Raw genomic sequence first — 16,315 nt, forward strand, 5'->3', positions numbered from 1 at the left:
TCCCCTCTAATCTGATTTAGACCTGGGAAACCAGATGTGTGCAATGAATTATCAGCTAGAACAGAAAGCCAGCAGGCTCCGGACCTCGTAGGGTAAGAGTTGAATACCCCTGCCCTATATAGTGCACTACTTTTAGTTAGCGCCCTATGGGCCCTGGATAAAAGTATTGTACTTAATAGGGAATACGGTGCCATTTGGGAATGCAGACCAAGTGGGCTATGCTTCTCTTCCACAGGATAATATTTTATCAGGTTTGAGTCAGAGCTCACTGTTGCCGGCTGGCTGAATTTAATCCTCCATCCCTAAGAGCAACATTCATTATTAACACCACTTTCCCTTGTAATGACACAGGAGTCACTTTTGACCAGGACCCATAGGGCAACCTATTACCTATATAGTGCCTGTTGTTAGAACAAGGGTGTGATGGCTGGCGGTGGTGTGTTTTAAGTGAAACCAAGCCTACTTTTTGTGAGCTCCCCTAGTCTTTCCTGTCGATTCCCACAGCAGAGCTGCCTGAATGTGAGATGCCTGCCTGCCTTAGCCTCCAAAGGAACCAATTTTATGGTTTGCTGCACCTCAGGCTGACTACAGCATTATTTATGCAAAGCAAAACCCAGTTGTCTATGGAAATCAGTAACAGTCAGTAACTGCCTGCCTGTGTCCCTGCCTGTCTTCCTGCCTGCCACCATGCCTGCCTGTCTCCCTGCCCGCCTACATACCACGAACACAGGACAGTTTGAAATGTACTGCTGATGCTCTCACTGTGGTCCAGCAGATTTTCGATTCCTTTTGTGTTTCACAGATGGTGGAGGAGGAGGAGGAGATGGGCGTAGGTTGTCAGGTGATGTAGGCTTTGTGATAAGTCTGTTGGAAAATCCCACAGAAATGAGGCATCCGGAGTCTGCTAGCCCAGCGTTGCATGCCACAGTCATAAACATGTCAGTCTTTTTCATTCCCTCTCTCTCTCTATCACCACCCACTCCCACTCTGCACAATGATAATGGCTCTACAGCTGCAGCATGGGGCTTTTTATTTTTTACTCTCTTCACCTCGGGCTGTGGGAATGTGTGTCCTCCTAGTCTCTCAATTGAACATTTACTAAAATTAAAAAAACAACAGCAACATTCTCTGAATCCTTTACATATGTGAACAATACATTCTTTACACACACACAGAGTTGTGGTAGGGTGATTTGAGTCACACATTCCAGGGCCCTGAGGTTAAGGTCTGTGGCATGTTTCCGGGGTGAGGTCATGTGGGAACACAACACAACACGGACATCTGTGGCTATGTCCCAGTTATCCCTCCCTTCTCCCAAAGTGTGCACTTGTTCACTTAACTGATTTGAAAGGAAATGGCTGGGATAAGAAATATGGTGGAAACTCCCTCCAGCAATCCAATGCTTTCAGATTTGTGGGAAGTAGTGAACGACTGCTGGAACAGGAAGGGAACCATCCCCAGGGAGTCTGTACTGTCTGTAAGAGTAACTCTACTGGAGACTAAAATAGATGTTCAGACTTAGAGACTAACAACCCAAAGCAGAATTATTGTTCCATCTCTTTCATTTACAGTAAATCACCTTGGAGCAGCGCCAAAACCCACAACATGTACTGTTATTGTTATAATAGCGTTATTATAATAACCCACCTAATTAATCGTATTAGTGTTCTTATGTTACAGGGCCTTGATGTCGGGTCGTGTAATATATTCACTGACAAGCACCCTCAGATGTGGTAATAAAAGAGGAAGATCGGCTGGCTGATGAAAGAGGGCGAGGTGTTTTCATGTATCTGTTTCCCAATTCAGCACTGGGTATGGCTCCAGCCTGCAGCCCACCACTCTGCTGCTGGGTCGGGCTGGTCGCCATAGCAACCAGGGATGGGGAGCTCAGCCTCAGCAGCAGAGGGTCTCAAAACTGATCAGATTCAGAATGATAAAAACGTACTGTATGTAGTGACTTTATCTATTAGTATCCATTTTGTCACAAGTTAGAATTGTTTATTGTAGCTTATTGCAGTAATTGTATCCAAAACATCAGTGTTTGTAACATGTGTGTGGCAGTGAGAACAACATGAACAAAAGAGCCCGTAGTGTCCATCCATACTGATTACGTATGGTAGATTTTATAGTTATGGAAACCTAGCTGTTGGATTGCAGGATCACTACAATGGTTTCAGGTCATATTTTGAGTGGTAGTTATTTGTGGCACTGTCCTCTACTCTACTGCATAGAAAGTGAATGAGAGTTCACCATATTTAGAGATGAACAATTTCAGACATGTCAGAGGTATTTCAGACATTTCAGAGGTAGCTAGGTAGTAATGCCAGTTACTGTCTGAAGAGGGAGTTGTCTCTCAGGGATACCACCAATCATGCTCACAATCCTTCTGTTCTCTCTCCACCCCCCCACACACACACACCTCTCTCTCTCACTCTCTCGCTCTCAATACCTCTCTTCTCTCTCCAACCCCCCTCCATTTACCCACTCCACCTCTCTCTCAGTCTCTCTCTCTCTCTTCCCCTGCCAGACCTGTTCCTCAAAGACAAGACAGGCACATTCCCGTTCTGGAGTTCCGGAACAACACAGGAGAAGAAAGTTCCAGAACATTCCCGGAGTCAGGTCTGGACAGGATTCAGCCCCCCCTTTAGTGGAAACATTAGCACAGTGCTAGTGTCATCACCAGTAAGTAACACCTCCTCCTGTGACTCTTCAGATGACCTACAGAAACCTGTATTTTTGGTACTATAACTCAACTGTATATACAAACACAAACACCCACAGCTAATGGAATTGGATACAAAAAGCCAAGTAGCCATGTTATGTTGACACCATATCATCCTCCCCCCTAAATCTCTCTGCCCCCCTTTCTCTCTCTCACCTCATTTTCATTCATGACACCCACTCTCACCCATTTTTAGGAAATTGTTTGTGTTATGACATTGTGAATCATACAAAGTGCTGATGTTCTCTGTTATGTCCCTGCCCCACCCCACATTGTCATAGTCTACATTAAATGTCAACTGGAGGAATGGGTGGGGGAATTTCCCTGCATGGCTGCACTCAACAGCTCCTCCACACATCTGGCCCCTGGGCTAAAGGCTCTCCTCAGCAGGCACAGCTTGATGGACTGGTAGAGTAGACCTGAACCCTTCCCTATGGAGTAGACCTGAACTCCATGGGGCTCTGGTAAAAAGTAGGCCTGATAGTAGAAAATCCCTCACAGCCTTGTCACCTCGCCCCCTCTTTTATTTACATTTCATCCTACTTGAGAACCTATAGAAGGGATAGGTCTGAGTGGACGTGTAGTGGCACAGTGCAGTGACCCCACCCCTGTCACTCTGGAATAAATGACCTCACCTCAGCGTGGCCATTAGTCACTCTGGCTGACAGGCTGTTTGCCCAGGCCTCTATGTACAGTATCTATCGCCACCATAAGAGACAAACCGATCCAAATATGAACAGGATCAGACTGACTGCAAGGATTTTCCTCTCTCTCTTTCCCCGGTATTTCTCCGGTCTCTCCCCAGTCTCTCTCTCTCTGTCTTCCTCTGTCTCTCTGGCTCTGGCGCTCTCTCTTTCATTCATACACCGGGGAAGACCACAATTATGGTCAATATCAATATCAGTCATTAATATATTGAGCGAGATATTTTAGAGGACTTTATTGATCAATTGCACAACAATGTCCACAGTCACCACACAGTTCATTGTGTGTTTTATGAAAAGCCATACATAATGAAAAGTGCCATACTCAGTCCAAACATCCCCTCAGTCTGCACACTAAAAAGATTTTGCCTAATGCCTCAGCTAATGAAAGGCTGAATCAGGAAGGGACCCAATATTTTGGAGAGAGTGGCCGCTGAGCGATATGGGGTAATTCAATGACAACAGGACTAGCCAGCACCATTACCATAAATTGTGGTCAGCACAATGGAGTGAACGGGCCTTTCCTTCTCTGTCCCGGTCTGACCTCTGAGGCTCTGTCAGAGGCAGGGTGGCCATTTACAGATGTGGAAAAACTCACTCTACTTCTTTAGACTTGTACTGTATTTAGCTTGACTTTCATTTGAGTGGATGGCCTTTTGTGGCATTACATGTTGGTGTTTGGAGAGTGCCTTTTAATGTAGTTGATAACTTAGGTTCAATCAACAAGTCTGGTCTGAATGGATAGCTCACTTTACTTCATTCAACTCTCCACCTCCCTATCGCCACCAGCTGAAGGCCCGTCTTCAGAACCTCATCGGGCTACCTGCATCACAGCATCTGGCTCCGAGGATCTTCCCTTGGAGACAAGGCCATTCCCCAAAAATATTAGCATTTTGTCTCTGTTGTTCATTCATTTAAGCCTGCCCTCGATTGAATTTTATTTGAAAAACCTTCCAGTTAAATTACCTAAATGAAAACAATGTCTGCATATGCAACCTGAGTGCATATAGTCTGCACATAATTGTTAGCATTCAAATAGATCAACTATAGATAATAATACAGATAATAATACAAAATAGATACTCTCAGTACTAATGATTATTGACCCCAAACAGACTCAAGATAGAGGCCCATTGTTCTGAGTGAGTCCTTTACTTGGACAGATGAAGGTAGACTGTTTGATGCAGGAAGTGAATACACCAGGCTTGTGGACCATAGTCTTATTTGAGGGGCTTAGGGATGAGCCGGGCTGTGGACATGAAGCTAGGGTTAGGGTTATGGCTAGTGTTAGGGTTGAACCGGGCTGTGGACATAAAGCTAGGGTTATGGCTAGTGTTTGGGTTGAAACGGGCTGTGGACATGAAGCTAGGGTTATGGTTATGGCTAGTGTTCGGGTTGAACCGGGCTGTGGACATGAAGCTAGGGTTATGGTTATGGCTAGTGTTCGGGTTGAACCGGGCTGTGGACATGAAGCTAGAGTTAGGGTTATGGCTAGTGTTCGGGTTGAACCGGGCTGTGGACATGAAGCTAGAGTTAGGGTTATGGCTAGTGTTCGGGTTGAACCGGGCTGTGGACATGAAGCTAGAGTTAGGGTTATGGCTAGTGTTAGGGTTGAACCGGGCTGTGGACATAAAGCTAGGGTTATGGCTAGTGTTTGGGTTGAAACGGGCTGTGGACATGAAGCTAGGGTTATGGTTATGGCTAGTGTTAGGGGTTGAACCGGGCTGTGGACATGAAGCTAGGGTTATGGTTATGGCTAGTGTTCGAAGTTGAACCGGGCTGTGGACATGAAGCTAGGGTTATGGTTATGGCTAGTGTTCGGGTTGAACCGGGCTGTGGACATGAAGCTAGGGTTATGGTTATGGCTAGTGTTCGGGTTGAACCGGGCTGTGGACATGAAGCTAGAGTTAGGGTTATGGCTAGTGTTCGGGTTGAACCGGGCTGTGGACATGAAGCTAGGGTTATGGTTATGGCTAGTGTTCGGGTTGAACCGGGCAGTGGACATGAAGCTAGAGTTAGGGTTATGGCTAGTGTTCGGGTTGAACCGGGCTGTGGACATGAAGCTAGGGTTATGGTTATGGCTAGTGTTCGGGTTGAACCGGGCTGTGGACATGAAGCTAGAGTTAGGGTTATGGCTAGTGTTAGGGTTGAACCGGGCTGTGGACATGAAGCTAGGGTTATGGTTATGGCTAGTGTTCGGGTTGAACCGGGCTGTGGACATGAAGCTAGAGTTAGGGTTATGGCTAGTGTTAGGGTTGAACCGGGCTGTGGACATGAAGCTAGGGTTAAGGTCACACTCCTTCACAAGGAACTGTGAGCTTCATTTTTACGTTCGTTTTTATGCCAAGCAGCTAACAATGCATATTCTCAGTACAATTATCTTTAAAACACAATGAAGTCATTCACTTGAATTGAAAACGAAAGAGGTGTTATAGCATTTAACATGTAGCTACTGCACCCACCCACCTACTATTACCATATCTGATCCGCATTCATCCCTACACCTGACTACGGTGGAGGTCGTGGTGGTGGTGCAACAAAGGGAGGTGTGGGCAATCTGATGGTGAAGGGTCTCCATGGTAACCAAACACTACTGCATGCTGCACAGAGGAGTGGAGTGGCCAGCCTGCAAGAGAGGGGGATTTTGAATTGAAGCAATTCATTCAAAGCAATTCAACCTAATTCAACTGAAACATGAAAGTCTAATTCATTTGACAAATATTTTATCAAAAGGATCTGCTACTTATTAATGCAAAGAATACATATACCACTTCAAATATTAGTTTGATTATAACACAAAAATATCAAACAGTATTTGAGTTCAGTTGTTAGATCAGGGATGGGCAACTCCCGTCCTCGGGGGCCTGATTGGTGTCACACTTTCCCCCAGCCCTTTAGCTATCACACCTGATTAGACTAATTGCATTCTAAATTGAAGACCAAGGGTGCGTTCAAGCGGATCACTTTTGTCAGATGGTCACCACCTTTCAAAATGTGTTGCATTATGGGGATAAAAATGGTCCGACTTGCGCCACATGTCAACTGCATGAACTTTACAAAGATCATGTAATCAAAGCCCATTAAGTTTTGACTACAGTCGACTGCAAGTTTCTGCAGTTGCTCTTCACCAACTTCATCCTACAGCCATTGCCTGCATTGTGGTAGGCTGTATTGTCAACCAATCATTAGGGTGTTTTTGTTTGACGTGACCAAAGACATGACTGAAAAAGGAAATAACTTTGCCAAATTGCCACAATTCATGTACTGTATATAGTGGATATGTACAAATTAATGTGATATTTGAGTCTCTCACCAATTGATTGTACAATGCACACACATATTTTTAGTTTGTGAGTGTGTGATATGGGGGTTGGAGACCATTACAAAGAACAACTTTTACAGACAATGGCAACACTGCCATGTTGCACTGAGCCTTGCTGTTGGAAAACCATCAGTTTCCAACTTTTGGCTATCGCCAGATGCACCTTCCACAACTTCCCTCTAATTTCGTTGACAGTCTTACCATGCAAATGAGCCCCATGTTTAGTTAATTATTGGAGTCAGGTACGTCAGCTGGGGCTGGGGCAAAAGTGTGTCACCAATCAAGCCACGAGGACCGGAGTTGCCCGTATATGATTTAAAAAGATATGTTTGTATAGTGATTTCATTTATAGAATAAATAGCCATTGGAATTTCATTTAATTGACTTCCTTTAATTCAAATTCAATTCAAATCCTGCTTCCTGTGGGATGTGGCCAATTCAAATGAAATTCAAATTCGCAACTAAATTCAGAATTGAGCCCAACCCTGCTGCAGAGCCAGAATGGCTGGTCTCTCTGAAGATGGGATATAGCAAAAGAGAGAGAGAGACAGAGAGAGAGAGAGAAACAACACATTTGATGTGTTTGACACCATTCCATTCATTCCATTCCAGCCATTGCAATGAGCCCGCCCTCCAATTTAAAGTGACACCACTCACCACTGTGGCAGATTGCCATCTTTTTAGTACCATTACCACCATCTACAGAGTGGGATCATTGGCTGAGGACCAAACCATGAGCTATGCTGCTGGTCAGATGAAACACTATGACAGAGAATCTATGACGAATATTCAGAATAAATATATGTTTTTCCCGTTCACCCTGATAAACCACTCACACATATAAAAAATGTGTATAAAAAATATATATATATTCAGTAATGACTGTAATTGCTGGATGATTGCTCTACACAGAATGAGAACAATTTTGTGTGGGTGGAATTAAGAGCTCTCTGAACCTATTCAATAGCCATAATACTGCCTAGGAAAATTTGAACAGAATCCAAATGGGTGAGAAGATCCTAAATGGTTTCCCTGTGGCAATGTGCATTCAGACATTCATGTAAAACGCCTGTTCATTCTGAGGGCAGACTGATACTTGTAAGACGCCAGGGATATTTGTGCTCTGTTGGACAGCAGGGATGCGTCCCAAATACCACTTTATTCCCTTTATTGAGCACTATTTATAACCAGGGCTCTGGTCAAAAGTAGTGCACTATAAAGGGAATAGGGTGCCATTTGGGACACAACCCAGAAGTGAGGTCCTCCGGTGACTCCTGCAATGCTTCCTACCCCTGACCATCTGTCTGATCATACATGTAATCACTGAAGGTTTTGGTAATCTAGCATAGCTGATACAAATCCTCTGATCCAAAACTGTTATCTCAAAACTGTCACCTTCATTTTTTTTTAAATAAACAGTACCAAATTACAGGCCTCTCTCATCTTTTTAAGTGGGAGAACTTGCACAATTGGTGGCTGACTAAATACTTTTTTCCCCCACTGTACACTACCGTTCAAAGGCTTGGGGTCACTTATAAATGTCCTTGTTTTCGAAAGAAAAGCAATTTTTTTGTCCATTAAAATAACATCAAATTGATCCGAAATACAGTGTAGACATTGTTGATGTTGTAAATGGCTATTGTAGCTGGAAACGGCTGATTTTTTTATGGAATATCTACGTAGGCGTACAGAGGTCCATTATCAGCAACCATCAGTCCTGTGTTCCAATAGCACGTTGTGTTTGCTAATCCAAGTTTATCATTTTAAAAGGCTAATTGATCATTAGAAAACCTTTTTGCAATTATGTTAGCACAGCTGAAAACTGTTGTGCTGATTAAAGAAGCAATAAAACTGGCCTTCTTGAGTCTAGTTGAGTATCTGGAGCATCAGTAATTGTGCGTTCGATTACAGGCTCAAAATGGGCAGAAACAAATAACTTTCTTCTGAAACGTGTCAGTTTATTCTTGTTCTGAGAAATGAAGGCTATTCTATGCGAGAAATTGCCAAGAAACTGAAGATCTCATACAACGCTGTGTACTACTCCCTTCACAGAACAGCGCAAACTGGCTCTAACCAGAATAGAAAGAGGAGTTGGAGGCCCCGGTGCACAACTGAGCAAGAGAACAAATACATTAGAGTGTCTAGTTTGAGAAACAGGTGCCTCACAGGTCCTCAACTGGCAGCTTCATTAAATAGTACCCGCAAAACACCAGTCTCAACATCAACAGTGAAGAGGCAACTCTGGGATGCTGACCTTCTTGGCAGAGTTGCAAAGAAAAAGCCATATCTCAGACTGGCCAATACAAATAAAAGATTAAGATGGACAGTCTGAGATATGGCTTTTTCTTTCCATAAATTCCATAAAAATCAGCCATTTCCAGCTACAATAACCATTTACAACATTAACAATGTCTACACTGTATTTCTGAGATCAATTTGATGTTATTCTTTCGAAAACAAGGACATTTCTAAGTGACCCAAACTTTTGAACGGTAGTGTGTTATATATATATATATGTTGCTCAATATCAATCTACCATTCCATAATATGGTGTGTGTGGGCAGCTAGTCACCTAACCGTTGTGTAATGGTAGCTAGCATTTCCTCCTCCGCGCTAGGCTGTAGTGTACTGTGGGCGGACGACTACTAACTGGGGGGCTTTATCCTTTCACATTGCTGCTGCTCTCAATGTTTCTACTGTATATCACACTTTGTTTTCTTCCCCTTGTAAATAAATGTTGTCTTCGTTTGTTGTGATCTTTCTGCATCTGTATCTGACTTACTAGAGTGATCCTTGGACCATTTCTAAACCAATTTACCAGAGCAAAAATTATCTAAGGTACTTGAGGTTTCTAAAAGCAATTTACAAGGGTTGCCATCCATTGCTGAGAAAATAATAATGTAAAGTTCCTTATCACATCATCCATAATGAGGAATTAAAGATGTGCTGTGAGCAGTGAGCACAAGTCAATGGAGAGCTCATATTACAGGAGGCCATGTATGTACATGGCAGGTGAAGCAGATCTACTATCTGTGTCTGTGTCTGTGTGTGCGTGTATGTGTGTGTGTAACCACCCATAACTGATGGATACAGAGCACCTGAGCAGACTGCTAATGAGAGATGTGTGATTGTCTATAAGGTAGGGGACTGGTTAACTTGATTAGATCCAGTCCCAGGCTAGCCACTTCGCACTGATAAACATGCATGTTCTGCCTCCTCTGTGGTCTGTAAGACAACTGATTGCTGAAGCTAATGACAGTGTGTAACTCCCTCTATAGCTCTTTCTAGCTCACTGGGAGCACATTGACAATCAGGCGGAAGAGTTCCACTGGAGCACTCTATCATAAACAGCTCTGGGGTATTTAGAGTGGCAAATAGCATATGCAATGGTGTGGAATAAAGCATGGCAGCAAATCAACAAGGAGAGGAGAAGTGTGTGTGTGTGTGTGTGTTCATGTCGACAGAATGTGAAAGCAAAGAGAAGAAATCCATATATATGGCAGGTCAGCCATTCGTACACCACACTATTCATCGTTCTATTCATCCCCCATTCACATCCACCTTTCCTTTTCACTGGTGACTTTATGAATCAATCACGTAATGCACCCTTGTTGTTGTCTGTCTCCTGGCCTCCACCCATTCGTGTCATGCTGCCTGCCCCTCTGCCTGCAGGTTGGTTTAATCCACTGCTTGTGCATCTCCATAGCAACATACTGTTGGCAAGCTGTCAGAGTTCATATCACCTGCATGGTTGCTATGAACCCACCTTTGATTGACAGCTATGGGACTTAACCTAGGTGAGTGTCAGGATGTGGATGGATGTAGTATATATGCTTGGACACACAGGTCCAGAGAGATGGATGAATCAGGTCAAGAGAAAAGTTCAGTTCACTTTACAGCTGGAAGGTGTCCCAGGCGGCTGGTGACACCTTAATTGGGGAGGACGGTACCATTCCATTCACTCCAATCCATCCTTTGTTATGAGCCATCCTCCCCTCAGCCTCCTGTGGAAGGGTTAGTATGGCTTTGATAGCTGATGAAATGACAAACCGTGGTATGAAACGTTATTAGAATGTGATTAGATAAGCTGATTGACAGACAGGGTATTACAGTAATGGCAGTCGGCAGGCTGATCAGCATGGGACCTACTATTGCGTGAGAATCTCAAGTTCTGGTGAGGCCTGCAGGTTTGTATCTCATAATCAAATATGGCCTACTGTGTGTCATTCTCAAAGAGTGCCATTGAGCTCTGAGATGGAGAGAGATAAAAAGAGAGAGATATAGAAGGAGAGACAGAGAAGAGACCATGTTGAAGGTCTCTCTCGGTCTCTCTCTGTCTCTGTCTCAGTCTCAGTCTCAGTCTCAGTCTCAGTCTCAGTCTCAGTCTCTCTCTCTCTCTCTCTCTCTCTCTCTCTCTCTCTCTCTCTCTCTCTCTCTCTCTCTCTCTCTCTCTCTCTCTCTCTCTCTCTCTCTCTCTCTCTCCTCTATGGGTGGGGCTGTAGTGAGTGACTCATGGGATCTGCATTCTGCTCTGAGTAGAATCCCTAACAATCTGCACTTAGTGAGCCCACACAGTGCATTATTCATACTGTACAGTGACTACAGTCCCACTCCTACCCACCACACTATACTAGCAACCACACTCCTCAAATGCTCATTGAGCTAGGAGGAAGGCTTGACAAAGACTTACAGTAGTATATATACTGTACATTCACATACACACACACGCACTCGCAAAACATAGAGTGGCAGTACACAGAATAAATGCAACTGACACTCATGCATATATACACAGACCTAGGAAATCACAGAGAAAAGCTCCTCACACACTCTACACTCACATATTATTTGAGTAGTGGATCCCTTAACCAATTTATACACTAATTACATACACACACACACACACACACACACACCACAAAAGTGGAAAACAGGGTGTCAGTTCCTTCATTTGAAGGCTGATTATTTCTGGCCTTCCATAAGGGCAGAGGAGCCCAGATGAAATAAATTAAACAGGAGTTAATTGACTGTAATTATAGCCGATGATGGGTCAAGAAGCCTAATTGCATCTTACCTTTCTGATTAAAAACACATACACACACACTTTTGTCTTCTATACATCTGCCTCTTCCTCTCCATAACTCATAATAACCATCCTCCTCCTTTCTTCTATCTTCTATCCCTGCTATATCATCTGATACACCCCCACACCTTCTCTCTCTCTCTCTCTCTCTTTATTTCTCTCTCTCTCTCTCTCTCTCTCTCTCTCTCTCTCTCTCTCTCTCTCTCTCTCTCTTCTCTCTCTCTCTCTCTCTCTCTCTCTCTCTCTCTCTCTCTCTCTCTCTCTCTCTCTCTCTCTCTCTCTCTCTCTCTCTCTCTCTCTCTCTCTCTCTCTCTCTCTCTCTCTCTCTCTCAGTAGGAGAGGGAGAGTCCACTCAGCTTAATGGAATAGAGCAGTAAGAGCTACAGAAGATGTGGGAGTCATGCTACTGTATCTGAAAGCACAGATATAGTATTACTGCAGTATTACAAACGGTGTAATAACTGCTGTTACTGGTATTGTTTTTGCAAACATTTATGATAGATACAGTTGAAGTTGGAAGTTTACATACACTTAGGTTGGAGTCATTAAAACTTGTTTTTCAACCACTCCACAAATTTCTTGTTAACAAACTATAGTTTTGGCAAGTCGGTTAGGACATCTACTTTGTGCATGACACAAGTAATTTTTCCAACAATTGTTTACAGACAGATTATTTCACTTATAATTCACTGTATCACAATTCCAGTGGGTCAGAAGTTTACGTACACTAAGTTGACTGTGCCTTTAAACAGCTTGGAAAATTCCAGAAAATGATGTCATGGCTTTAGAAGCTTCTGATAGGCTAATTGACATAATTTGAGGCAATTGGAGGTGTACCTGTGGATGTATTTAAAGGCCTACCTTCAAACTCAGTGCCTCTTTGCTTGACATCATGGGAAAATCTAAAAAAATCAGCCAAGATCTCAGAAAAATAATTGTAGACCTCCACAAGTCTGGTTCATCCTTGGGAGCAATTTCCAAACACCTGAAGGTACCACGTTCATCTGTACAAACAATAGTACACAAGTATAAACACCATGGGACCACGCAGCCGTCATACCGCTCAGGAAGGAGACGCGTTCTGTCTCCTAGAGATGAACATACTTTGGTGCGAAAAGTGCAAATCAATCCCAGAACAACATCAAAGGACCTTGTGAAGATGCTGGAGGAAACAGGTACAAAAGTATATATCCACAGTAAAAACTAGTCCTATATCGACATAACCTGAAAGGCCACTCAGCAAGGAAGAAGCCACTGCTCCAAAACCGCCATAAAAAAGACAGACTATGGTTTGCGACTGCACATGGGGACAAAGTGCTTTTTGGTCTGATGAAACAAAAATAGAACTGTTTGGCCATAATGACCCTCGTTATGTTTGGAGGAAAAAAGGGGTTGCTTGCACCATCCCAACCGTGAAGCACTGGGGTGGCAGCATCATGCTGTGGGGGTGCTTTGCTGCAGGAGGGACTGGTGCACTTCACAAAATAGATGGCATCATGAGGAAGGAAAATTATGTGGATATATTGAAGCAACATCTGAAGACATCAGTCAGGAAGTTAAAGCTTGGTCGCGAATGGGTCTTCCAAATGGACAATGACCCCAAGCATACTTCCAAAGTTGTGGCAAAATGGCTTAAGAACAACAAAGTCAAGGTATTGGAGTGGCCATCACAAAGCCCTGACCTCAATCCCATAGAAAATATGTGGGCAGAACTGAAAAAGCATGTGCGAGCAAGGAGGCCTACAAACCTGACTCAGTTACACCAGCTCTGACAGGAGGAATGGGCCAAAATTCACCCAACTTACTGTGGGAAGCTTGTGGAAGGCTACCGAAACGTTTGACCCAAGTTAAACAATTTAAAGGCAATGCTACCAAATACTAATTGAGTGTATGTAAACTTCTGACCCACTGGGAATGTGATGAAAGAAATAAAAGCTGAAAGAAATAATTCTCTCTACTATTATTTTTGGGATCATTTGTGAGAAGGAGGCAGTGAGACTTTAAAGAAAGTATCACTGCCTCCTTCTCACAAATGATCCAAAAAATATACAAATTAAATAAAGTTGGTTCAACACAGTGGCGGGTCATTTTGACCCTAGGACAACGGGAGGGTTAAAATAAAGTGGTGATCCTAACTGACCTAAAACAGGGAATTTTTACTAGGATTAAATGTCAGGAATTGTGAAAAACTGAGTTTAAACGTATTTGGCGAAGGTGTATGTAAACTTCCGACTTCAACTGTACATGAGCAGGGCATTTAAAAACTGTTGTGAAAGGTACATCCATCCCTTTATGTATTGAGAGATTTAAAAAAGCAGAGTGAGGAATTTAACTTTGTGTTTACTCTTGCTGAAAAGTTCATTGGTCAGCTTGTCGGAGCAAAAAATGATCTGGCTACACAAGACGAGAGAGAGAGAGAGAGATAGAGAGTGAGTTACTGGGTTATTATGAGGTAATGTGGGTGGAGAGATAAATAGAGAGAGTCATGACGTGTGACATTTTGATGGATTTTCCTTTCGCTAAAAGCCGCCTCATTGAAGAAGAAATTTAATGGCATAGATTAATGATGCTGTCCTTTCAAGCTCTTTCTGTAGGAGCCAATCTCCAGAATCAATGTTTGCGTCCCTAATGGCACCCTATTCGCTATTTTAGAGTACTACTTATGACCAGGGCCCATAGGGCAGTGGTCAAAAGTAGTGTCCTATATAGAGAATAGGGTGCCAGTTGGGAGACAACCAATGTCACCTCTTTCTTTTTCTTCTGAGAGTGGTTCCTCATTGCTGCTGATGGCTGCAGTACAGAGCCAGGCATGTGACACACACAAGATGGCAACACATCCTTCCTCTTAAGTGACCTCTTTCATATACTCTCATAGAAGAAAACAATGACAACCCACATGAACACATGCACTCACTCACACACACAATCAATCACACACACACACATATGCATATCTCTTGAAAGTGGGAGGCCAGATTTGGAGTACCGTTGGATCTAATGTGATGGAAAGAGGTGGTTGAAGTGTTGGCCAGACCAGTCGGGGAGAGTGGGGTAAATTGAGCCAAAGGGGTAAGTTGAGCCACTGTTTAATCTAGGAAACCATACACAACATTTATAATTTGACCAAATATTTAGGAAAAGGCAGTGCTTAATTTGAGCACCTCTCAGATTTGACTTTGTTCGTTCCGGTACCTCTTGCGGCATTATTTATTAATTGTTTCACTGTTCGCACTGTAGACTTTCTAATAAAATGAATCAGCGTTAAATCAAGTTGCCTCCTCGTTATTTCTCCCGCCCCCCAGAAAGACCATCATGTAACAGCATGGTGATCCTTCTGTGTAATCATTCTATACTGCCACACTGATTCCAGATCTGCTCTCTTATTTGTACATTGAGGCCGGTGGGGTAAGTAACTGACTGTGCATCCACCGACGAGGTGCTCGGAGCAGGTGCAATTTGCAGTTCAAAAACAAGCAAACGTATAACCCCTGGCTTGTCATGCAGATTTCAAAGCTTGGCTGTACAATACAGTGGCTTGTGAAAGTATTCACCCCCCTTGGCATTTTTCCTATTTTGTTGCCTTACAACCTGGAATTAAAATTGATTTTTGGGGGGTTTGTATCATATGATTTACACAACATGCCTACCACTTTGAAGATGCAAAATATTTTGTAATCTTTAACAAACAAGAAATAAGACAAAAAAAACTGAAAAGTCAATACTTTGTAGAGCCACCTTTTGCAGCAATTACAGCTGCAGGTTTCTTGGGGTATGTCTCTATAAGCTTGGCACATTTAGCCACTGGGATTTTTGCCCATTCTTCAAGGCAAAACTAGGCAAAACTGCTTCAGCTCCTTCAAGTTGGATGGGTTCTGCTGGTGTACAGCAATCTTTAAGTCATACCACAGATTCTCAATTGGATTGAGGTCTGGGCTTTGACTAGGCCATTCCAAGATGTTAAATGTTTCCCCTTAAACCACTCGAGTGTTGCTTTAGCAGTATGCTTAGGGTCATTGTCCTGCTGAAAGGTGAACCTCCGTCCCAGTCTCAAATCTCTGGAAGACTGAAACAAGTTTCCTTCAAGAATTTCCCTGTATTTAGCGTGATGCTGCCACCACCAAGATTCACTGTGGGGATGGTGTTCTCGGGGTGATGAGAGGTGTTGGGTTTGCGCCAGACATAGCGTTTTCCTTGATGGCCAAAAAGCTCAATTTTAGTCTCCCACATGCCTTTTGGCGAACACCAAACGTGTTTGCTTATTTTATTCTTTAAGCAATGGCTTTTTTCTGGCCACTCTTCCATAAAGCCCAGCTCTGTGGAGTGTACGGCTTAAAGTGGTCCTATGGACAGATACTCCAATCTCTGCTGTGGAGCTTTGCAGCTCCATCAGGATTATCTTTGGTCTCTTTGTTGCCTCTCTGATTAATGCCCTCCTTGCCTGGTCCATGAGTTTTGATGGGCAGCCCTCTATTGGCAGGTTTGTT

The sequence above is a fragment of the Coregonus clupeaformis genome, chromosome 33 (genome assembly GCF_020615455.1).
Source record: "Coregonus clupeaformis isolate EN_2021a chromosome 33, ASM2061545v1, whole genome shotgun sequence".
NCBI classification, from domain to species: Eukaryota; Metazoa; Chordata; class Actinopteri; order Salmoniformes; family Salmonidae; genus Coregonus; species Coregonus clupeaformis.